Raw genomic sequence first — 11,460 nt, forward strand, 5'->3', positions numbered from 1 at the left:
GTAAAATGCTTTTTCTACAATTATTAAGATGATCACATTATTTTTATCCTTCATATTTTTGATGTGGCATGACATTGATTTATTTGCAAATACTGAATCATTCTTGCATCCTGGGAATAAAACCCACCTGGTTGTGAAGAATGATCTTCTAAATGTATTTTTGTATGTAGTTTGATAAAATTTTGTTGAGGATTTTTGCGTCTATGTTCATCAAAGATATTGGCCTATAGTTTTTTGTGTGTGTGTGTGTGTGGTGTCTTTGTCTGATTTTGGTATCAGGGTAATGCTGGTCTTGAAAAATGTATTTGGAAGCTTTCCTTTTCTTCAATTTTTTGGATAGTTTGAGAAGAATAGATATTAACTCTTACCTAAATGTCTGGTAGAATTCACCTGTGAATCCATTTGGTTCTGTATTTTTACTTTTTGATAGTTTTTTGATTACCTGTTGAATTTTGTTACTTGTAACTTGTTCAGACTTTCTGTTTCTTCCTGGTTAAGTTTGGAAGATTGTATGTTTCTAGGAATCTATCCATTTCTTTTATGTTGTCCCCTTTATTGGCATCTAATTTTTCATAGTATTCTCTTGCAATTTTTTGTATTTCTTTGGTGTCAGTTGTTATTTCTCTCATTTCTGATTTTATTTGAGTGCTTTTCCTTTTTTTCTTGATGACTCTGGCTAAGGGTTTATAAATTTTGTTTATCTTTTTAAATAATCAGCTCTTGGTTTCTTTCTTTTTTTTTTTTTGTCTCTATGGCATACTCTAATCTTTATTATTTCCTTTCTTCTACTTACTTTGGGTTTTACCTGTTCTTTTTCTACTTCCTTTAGGTGTAAGGTAAAATTGTTTGAGTGTTTTATTTCCTGAGGTAGTCTTATATTGCTATACACTTCCCTCTTAGAACTGCTTTTGCTGTGTCCCAAAGATTTTGGACCATTATGTTTTCATTTTCTTTTGTCTTTGTGTATTTTTAAATTTCTTCTGTAATTGCTTCATTGACCCATTGGTTGTTAAGTATCATGTTGTTTAGTCTCCACATGTTTCTATTTTTTTATACAGTTTTTTTTTCTTGTGATTTATTTCTAGTTTCATTCCATTGTAGTTAGAAAACAGGCATGGTATAACTTCAATCTTCTCAAGTTTATTGAGGCTCCTTTTAATGGCTTAATATGTGCTATATTCTGAAGAATGTCCCATGTGCACTTTAAAATAATTTGTATTCTGTTGTTTTGGGATGAAATGTTCTGTATGTATCTGTTATGTCTCTCTGGACCAATGTGTAATTCAGAGGACATTGCTACTGATTTTCTGTCTGGAGGATCTATGCATTGATGTAAGGGGAATTTTAAATTCCCCTCCTATTATCAGTTTCTCTCTTTATATGTGTTAATATTTGCTTTATGTATTTATGTTGGATTTATGTATTTATGTTGGATATGTAAAAATTTACAATTGTTATATCCTCTTGTAGGACTGATCCCTTTATAATTATGTAATGTCCTTTGTCTCTTGTTACAGTCTTTGTCTTAACATCTATTTTTCTTCTTTAAAAAAATTTTTTTAATGTTTATTTAATTTTGAGAGAGAAACAGAACACAAGTTGGGGAGGGGCAGAGAGAGAGGGAGACACAGAATCTGAAGCAGGCTCTAGGCTCTGAGCTGTCACCACAGAGCCCAACGTGGGGCTTGAACCCATGAACTGCAAGATCATGACCTCAGCCAATTTCAGACACTCACCCAACTGAGCCACCTAGGCGCCCCTTAATGTCTATTTTTCTGATAAAAGTATTACTACCCTGGCCTTTTTTTTTTTTGACTTATATTTGCATGTTGTAGTTTTCCTATTCCTTCACTTGCAATTTCTATGTTGCTTAGGTGTGAGATGAGTCTCTTGTAGGCCATATGTAGATTTTTTTTTTTTTTTATCCATTTGCTATTCTGTGTCTTTTGACTGGAGCATTTAAGGCCTTTACACTTAAAGCAATTATCAGGAGGCTTATACTTATTGCCATTTTAAAAACTTGTTTTCTGGTTGTTTTTGTGGTTTATTTCTTCTTGCTCTCTATCTTTGTGACAACTAAATATGTTTAGTGTTTGGTTTGGTTTTTCTTTCTCTCCATTTTTTGAGTATCATAGCTTTTGGGTTTGTGGTTACCATAAGGTTCATATATAAAATCCTAAGTAAATAGTAGTAGTCCATATTATTTGATGGTCATTTAAATTCAAACGCATTCTAAAGAAAAAAAGAGAGAAAATTTTCTTTCTTTTCTTTTTCTCCTTCTCTTCCCTTTTGGTCCCTTCACATTTTATGTATATGTTGTCGTATTGTACATGTTTATTCATATTTTTCTTGTATCTAATTGTGACCATTTCTTTTACCCTTGAAAAAGTTATTTTTTTAAAGTTTATTTATTTTGAGAGAGAGAGAAAGAGACAGTTGCAAGTATGCAGGGACATGGACAGAGAGAGAAGGAGAGATTGAGTCCCAGGCAGGCTCCATGCTGTCAGTGCAGAGTCCAACACAGGGCTCAATCTCAACAACCATGAGGTCATGCATGCCCTGAGCCAATCAAGATTTGGATGCTTAACCGACTGACCCAAACAGGGGCCCGTGAAAAAGTCCTTTTAACATTTCTTGTAAGGCTGGTTTAGGAGCAATAAACTCTTTTATCTTTTGTTTCTCTAGGGAACTCTTTATGTCTCTTTGAAATAACAATGGTAATCTTGCTAGATAGAGTATTATTGGGTGTAGCGTGTTTTTTATTCCTTTCAGCATTTTGATAAATATATCATGCCTCTTGTTTCTGGCCTGCAAAGTTTCTGCTGAAAAATCTGCTGAAAGCTTCATAAGTTGTCCCTTGAGGGTAACTTTCTGTTTCTCTCCTGCTTTTAAGATTCTTTACCTTTAATCTTCGGCATTTTAATTATTACATGCCATGGTGTGAACCTCTTTGGTTTATCTTATTTGGAACTCTCTGTGCTTCTTATACTTACATATCTATTTCCTTCCCTAGGTTGGGGAAGTTTTAGTTATTTCTTCAAATATGTTTTCTATCCCTTTCTCTCTTCTTCTGGGACCCCCATACTGCAAATGTTTGTTTGCATGATGTTGTCCATGAGATCTGTTAATCCATCCTCGTTAAAAAAAAAATTCTTTTCTCTTTTTGCTCTTCCAATTGGGTGCTTTCCATTATCTTGTCTTCCAGTTGTTGATCCACTCTTCTGTGTCCACTAATCTACTCTTTATTTCCTCTAGTGTGTTTATTTCAATTATTGTATTCTTCAACATTGATTGGTTCTTTTCAGTATTCTGTCTCTTCATTGAAGGTCTCACTGAGTTCTCCCACTCTTCTCTCCAGCCCCATGAGTATCTTTATGATTATTACTTTAAATTCTTTATCAGACATATTGCTTATCTGTTTCATTTAGTTCTTTTTGTGAGTTTTTTCCTTGTTCTTTTGAAACATATTCCTGTCTCCCCAGTTTGCTTGACTTTCTGTGTTTGTTTCTATGGAATAGGTGAAATGGCTACTTCTACTAAACTTCAAGTAGTGGTTTTGTGTATGGGGTCCTATATGCAGACAGAATGCTGGTTGGTTAGAGCTATGGCTGTATACGCTAGTAACTCTATTAAACAGCAATGTATCTCCATCTCTCTTGCTGTTCTCTTGCCATTATCTCTATCTTTGATTGTTGAGTAGCTGTTCAGTCAGCCATCAATTCATCTTCAGGAGGAATTGCTTTGTTAACAGTTATAATTTGGTGTGTTCTGTGGAGGAAGTGGGTTCAGGGTCTTCCTATGTTGCTATCTTGAACTAGAATTCCAGCTATGCCACCTTTGCCTTATTCATTCATCCATCCATGGACACTTAGGTTGTTTCCTTATCTTGGCTATTGCAAATAATTCTGTAGTGAACATGGGGGTGCATCATCTTTTTGTTAGTGTTTTCATTTTCTTCAGATAAATACACAGAAGTGGAATTGCTGGATCATATGGTAGTTGTATTTTTAATGTTTTCAGAAATCTCCATAATTTCTCTAGTGGTTGTACCAATATATATTCTACCAATAGGGCACAAGGCTTCCCTTTCCTCCACATCCTCACCAACACTTGGTAGATTTTTTCTTTTTTCAGACTAGCCATTCTAATAGTTGTGAGGTGATAGCTTAGTGTGGTTTTGATTTGCTTTTCTGATGATTAGTGATATTGAACATAATTTCATGTACCTGTTGGCTATCTGTATGTCTTTGAAAAAATGTCTATTCATGTCCTCTGCTCATTTTTAAATAAGATTTTTTTTGCTGTTGTATGAGTTTTTAATATTTTTCACATACTAATTCTTTATCAGATACATGATTTGCAAATCTGTTCTCTCATTCAGTAGGCTTTCTTTTTAGTTTGTTTATGGTTTCTTTTGCTATGCAGAAGCTTTGTAGTTTGACATAGCCCCTCTTATTTATTTTTTTCTTTTGTTACCTTTGCTTCCAAGAAATCAGTGCCACAACCAGTGTCAAGGAGATCACCACCTATTTTTTTCTATGTTTTATGGTTTCAAGCCTTACATTCAAGTCTTCAATCCATTTGATATATTTTTGTGTACAGTATAAGACAGTGGTCTACTTTTATTCTTCTGCATTTGTATGCCTAATTTTCGCAGTACCATTTCCTTTCCCCATTGTACATTCTTAGATATTTGTCATAAATTCGTTTCCCATACATGCATGAGTTTATTTCTGGACTCTTTATTCTATTGATTTATATGTCTGGTTTTATGCCAATACCATACTATTTAGGTTACTATAGCAATGTAATGTAGTTTGAAATCAGAGTGTGATGCCTGCAGCTTTGTTCTTTCTCAGGATTGCTTTGCTATTTGAGGTAAGAGGTGTCCAGTTTGTAAATTCAGTATTTTCAGAGATACATGCTATTTCTATTTATATGGCAAGCTGGCACATAAATTTAGAAACAATTATCAATGGTCTTTGTTAAGAATAGAGACAAAGGATGTGTAATTCAAAGCATGCATCACACTATCAAAATAAGCTATGTATTCCTTCTATCCTAACTCTTGCTATGTAAAAAAAAAAATTATGACAACAAAGCCCCACATGTTATAAATATTTTTTGTGAATACACATTTCAACAAGTTATCTGAACAGCGGTGTTTATTTGTATCCATAAAGTATAGCCAGAATCTGAGTTTCTCTGAGTTAGTGACTTCAAAAAGTCAAGGTAATCATTTTTGGACACTTGTACAAACTAAAAGTGGTAAGGTATCTTTTTGACTCCTATAGAATAACTTACTAGTTAGGCTTAACTGATGTATAGTGTCCATGTTGGAGAGCTGGCCTGAACAATATTTATTAACCATTATAATTTAATGCTATTTGCTGTAAATTTATTGAAAAATTACCATATGCTAGGCATTGTTCCAAAAGCTTTCTGCTGAATATCTCCGTATATCTTCCCAACAACACCTGAGGGTAAATACTATTATCCCCACTTTACAAATTAAAACAGGTACAAGGAAAATATGTAACTTAGCCATGGTTACATAATTGGTAATTGCTGTGAGTCAAATAGTTCAGATTGATTTCAACCTGGAACCAAACTTGAAGATCAGAATGGATGTGAAATCTCAGAAGTAATAGGTCTTTAATTTAGATAATTTCTCACTAGCTATTTATATCTGGGTCCTAAGCTGAAAGACTGGGTCCCCAAATCCAGAAATGCTAGAAGCATGCAACCAGGTTATTCTCCTTAGCTGTTCATTTTAGGGAGATTCAACTAATTATACACACACACACACACACACACACACACACACACCTACACACATATATATATATTTTTTTCTTTTAGGCATAATATTCACAGGTTCACACTATATTTTGAACAATAATTTAGAAGGGAGATATGATGGAGCAGTAGGTGGTTGTATTGAGTTGATGAGTTTTGTCTTCCTCTATCATTAATTGGTCAGTCATACTTTATTAACAAATACTTATATGATGTAGGAAGTTTTTGATATTTGGTGGAAAATATGATACTATAAACCATTATACATTTAAAAATAAAGAGAAATAGTTAAGTATGAGAGGGAGGTTGGGTGCCTGGGTGGCTCAGGCAGTTAAGCGTACAGCTTCAGCTCAGGTCATGATCTCACGGTTCATGGGTTTGAGCCCCGCATTGGGCTCTGTGCAGACAGTGCAGAGCCTGGAGCCTGCTTCACATTCTGTGTCTCCCTCTCTCTCTCTACCCCTCCCCCATTACACACTCTCTCTCTCAAAAATAAAATAAAAACATAAAAAAAATTTTAAAAATTATGAGAGGGAAGCATATGGATTACTTTCATTATAATTATATAAACCACATTAATAAAATGTGATTGATGTGTGCAAATCTGTGCACTGTTTAATGTATATATCTCAATGAGTTTGGAATTATCATCACTATAGAATTATTACCACCATCAAGACCATAACATATCCACCACCTCCCACAGTTTCCCCCAAACCCTACTATTATTGTTGTTTTTATTTTTGTGATATGGACACTACACATAAGATTTATCATCCTAGCAACTTTTAACTTCACAGTATAGAATTGTTAACTATAGGCACTATGCAATATAGTAGATCTTTAGTCCTTACTTATCTTACGTAGTTGAAATTTTATACACTTTGGCCATCATCTCCCCGTTTCCACTTCTCCTAAATAACCACTATTCTACTCTCTGCTTCTATGAGTTTGGCTATTTTAGACTCACATGTAAGTGAAATTACAGAGTATTCGTCCTTCTGTCTTAGCTTATTTCACTTGACATAATGTCCTTCAGATCCATCCATATTGTTGTTAATGGTAGAATCTTCTCCTTTTTCAGGGCTGAATAACATTCCATTGTGTGCATATACTATATTTTCTTTATTTAGTTATCCATCAATGGGCACATAGGTTGTTTTCATGTGGTGGCTATTATGAATGGTGCTGAAAGGAACATGGGAGTGCAGACATTCTGACTTGAATTGTTTGGATAAATCCTTTAGAAGTAAGACTTCTGGATCATAAGATAGTTCTATGAATATTTTTTTTTAAGGAATCTCCATACTGTTTTCCATAATGGCCATACCAATTTACATTGCCACCAACAATGTACCCAAATTCTGTTTTCTCCACGTCTTCACCAACATTTATAGCTTGTCTTTTCAATAGTGGCCATCCTAACAAGTGTAAGGGGATATCTCATTGTGGTTTCAGTTTGCATTTGCCTGGTGATTAATCATAAATTTGACCATACATCTTAACGAAAATTTAGCTATTACAACAGTATAAAAATATACATAATTTTAAGTAATGATCATTAAAAGTGACCATAAAACTAAATACTAAAGTATAAGGTTGTAATGTATATGTTACACAAGTAAATGTATAATATGTGAACTACAAATAATACAAAGATTTTGTCTTTAATCCCTTCTAAATACTGTGTCTTTATTTATTCAAACGCAGAAGCAGTTTCCCATCAGTTTATAGTGGGTGGATGCTTTGCATTACATTTTAAATGTTGCTCTGGAAACAGGCAATTAGTTATAAACCAGGCCTGCCATTGTCATTTATTGATGAAGAAACACTGATACTGAGTTCCTTCTTTTGTAAATTTGAGATAAGCTGTCCTCCCAAAGACATCAAGATAAGAAGAATCAATGAACATTGTCATTTTGACAGGCCGTACTCTCCTGTTAGTTTACACTTCTGCTCAAGGAGAGAAAACTATCAGATACTTGTGCTGATAATGATAAACAAGAGAGGGAGTCTTGGGTTGGTATCTGAGGACAGCCTGTCAAGGCTGAGTGGAAACACAGTCATTCTGTTCTAATGAATGTCATTGTCCTACAGGGGGAGCCATGATGACAGTTGGTCCCTCCCTGCCGTTTGAAGTCCTTGCTAATGACCTACCTGTAATTTTCAGACCCATCAACAAGGATCCTACATGCTTTCTCAGGCCAGCAAGGTACTGTGAACTGTTTGCATATATGTGTTTTCAGGACATTATTCCTGTTTTGAAGTCACTCTGTTCTGTTGGAGTAGGAACATCAAGGACAATTCAGTTTAGATGATATGGAAAAAGGACTGCTTCATCTTAGAAGTTGAGAAAAAGTGACAGTTTTTACTATAGATACTGAAAAAAGCTTAGAGGAAGGAGAGAAGTATTATAATATATACCACTTAATTAACTATAAATCTATATCCAGCATGATTTCAGCCTTTACCAGTACCCATGAAGGCCACCTCATGGCCTCAGTCTCATAAAATACCTCTGTTATTTCTGACTCTTTCTTTTTAGGAAGTCAGCTCTAAGATTGGATGAAAAGCAAACATCACTCTATTCTCTTTTTTCTTAACTCTTCTCCCCTTATTATATCAGAAAAAATATCTAATATTTTTTATTATTACATTAAACAAATACAGATTCAGTCATCAGAACCAATGTGTTTGAACCAAAGGAAGGGATTGTTCTTAAGTCTGATTTTTCTTACTCTTTTTTTTTAAATGTTTAGTTTTGAGAGAGAGTGTATGAGTTGGGGAGGGACAGAGAAATAAGGGGTCAGAGGATCTGAAGTGGGATCCATGAGGACTCCAACTCACAAATCACAAGATCATGACCTGAGTCCAAGTTGGCTGCTGAACTGACTGAGCCACCCAGGTGCCCCTGATTTTTATTATTCATAAAGAAAGGATAATTTTAATAAATATAAGTTAAAGCCAATAAATGAAGCATAAATATTAACCCAGACATTATTATAAGGGAATTTTAGGCAAATGACCAACTATTTTTACTTATGTGAAATAAAGAGCTAGATGGAAAGGAAGAATTAGAATAAATAAAGAATAAAAAGATCACATAATTATTTGAGACTTTTCCCAGGAAAACAGAAATATTGGTATATTTAACTTGAAAATAACCTATATTTTCCACTTTTAAGCCTATGTGAAAAGACGTGATAGGATAAAGTAGTAAGTGAAAGTGCCTTGACCAGATTCTGAAACTTAGCGCTAAATAAATGTTGATATATGAATGGTGGTCTCTGACTTCTATTTTTCTAAAGATAAAAATTTATGATATGTGTATGTGTATGATTTGTCTTTTATTACTATTCTTAGAGTGTTATAGAACAAAAATGACAAGGATATTGAAAACCCAAAAGTATTTTCATATGGTTTTTATAAGGTAATAAGGATGGTTGTATCATCAGTAGAACTAATGGCATCCACGCCATTTGTGAATACTAATTCCATATTGATCTTGTCACAATCAATTTTGAATGCTATAACCTGCTGGGCTTAGTTAGTATAGACATGGCCCATGGAGTGTAAAGTCTTTGAGAATTTGATATAAGGCTAAAGAAAGGCATGCCAAAAAGATCTACAGTATAAGTGTGCTGAAGTTACATTTGTTCTTTTACATTATTCCCCTCTCACTTGTGTTAATTCTGTTCAGGGGCAAAACATGATATAAAGGAGTAGCCAAGAATTTGTTTTCATGGTGTTTTGGGAAATTACTAAAGTGATTTATTATTTCAACCAACAAACCTCACTACATGGGTTCCATTAAAGATGTGTTTTGTACAAAGATTTAAGTTCATAAAAAATAAAAAAAATCATTCTGAAAAGAATGACGCCAATATGTCTTTTTCCTTCAGATTATTAATATAAATTGATTTATGGTTTTCTGAACCTGGAATTTACTTGGCTTTAATTCATTTTTAATAACATAAAGGAAGAAAACAGCTCTTGCTAAATTATTCTTCCTGTTGTTTAATAAGAGTGAGCACTGCACTACGTTATGGCTCCTGAAAATCCATTAGTCTATTGTGAAATATATAATTATAGACTATTATGAAAATAAGAAATTTTTATTACACATATGCATTTGACAGCCTGCAATTAGTTTAGACTCTCTAATTAACATATGTTTTACTTAATGGTGAGTGATTAGGGATTATCATTTAATTATGGATAATTTCAAATACTCAACTGTCTATTTTTTTGTGAATCTTACAAATAAAAATAAGCATTTGTCAAGAGCAAGAAGAGTGTGCTTTTCAGTTTTGTTTTTGTCCAGTACCAAGAATTATTATGAAATAAGTAGTAATAAAATAGCTTTCCTCTGAGTAAATTGCTGAATATTTTTGTGATATATATCCTATCACATTTATGAATGCTGCTGTTCTTTTGTATGAGTTATTCATGAGTAACTTTGCACATAAAGAAGAATCAATAGCACAGAGAACTATAGAAGTGGTTGTGATTTGCATTAATTGAATACCATTTTTTTTCCTGAGTAGTTGTTCTAAACACTTGGATTTCATCAATCTACCCTAATTAGAATAATGTTTTTGTATAATCAGGTTACAGACAAATTATACTTTTTAATGTAATATTACCTGATCATCTTTGAATAGTTCTTTTGTTTTTGTGTAATGTTTTATTAACTCAATAAGTTTTTCCACTTGGTGGTTTTGCTATACTTCACAGATAAATTTCTATGTTTAGAAAAATGTATAAATAGGAAAAACATGAAGCATAAGAATCTACTTCTTCCTCTTATATACCAAATAATACTCCCATCAAAATACAAGTATTTTGAAATGTTCTTGATTATTTGCACTTTCTATAAATCTAGAGTTAGTGTGATCATTTGATATTGCTAAAACCAGAATATCTTTATTGAGGTTTATAAGCAAGGTAAAGATATTTAGTAATTTCTTGGTAATATCCGCCTTGGTATTTAGGGTTTAGTTTGCATTTTTGACAGAATACATAGCTTAAAAAAACAAACAAACCCACATATTACAAAATATAAGTAGAGACTATAATTAAGTTTGAGCTGTGTAGATGTTTGCTCTAAGTAACTAATGCCCTAAAGCAGATTTTTTAAAAGTGAGGGTGAGGAGTGAGAATGATCTAACATGGTTGTGTTTGAAATATAAGTGGTCAAGATAACTGTTGTTTCACTGTTTTGAAAAAAACCTCAATGAGAATGCTAGGTGAATGGCATGTACTGAGTAACTCATTGGGGTGGGCAGAGTAATGGCCCCAGAGATGTCCATACCCTAATCCTGGAACCTGTGAATATGTTACTTTTTAGGCAAGGAACTTTGCAGATGTGGTTAAGTTAAGGTACCATGAGATGAAGTGATTATCCTGCATTTTGATGGTAGGTCCAATGAAATCACAAGTGTCTTTATAAATGGAGGAGGGAGGCAGAAGGGTCAGAGGGAGATGTGACTAAGGAAAAGTAGTCAAGAGATAGGTGTGGTTCCTTTGAAGATTTCTAGGAGCAATGGAATGTGGGTTGTTTCTAGGTGCTGGAAAGTGTAAGAAAATAGATTTAGCCCAGAACCTCCAAAAAGGAATGCAGCTCAGCCAAAACCTTTGATTTTAGCCCTGAAAAACCCA

The sequence above is a fragment of the Prionailurus bengalensis genome, chromosome A2 (genome assembly GCF_016509475.1).
Source record: "Prionailurus bengalensis isolate Pbe53 chromosome A2, Fcat_Pben_1.1_paternal_pri, whole genome shotgun sequence".
NCBI lineage: Eukaryota > Metazoa > Chordata > Mammalia > Carnivora > Felidae > Prionailurus > Prionailurus bengalensis.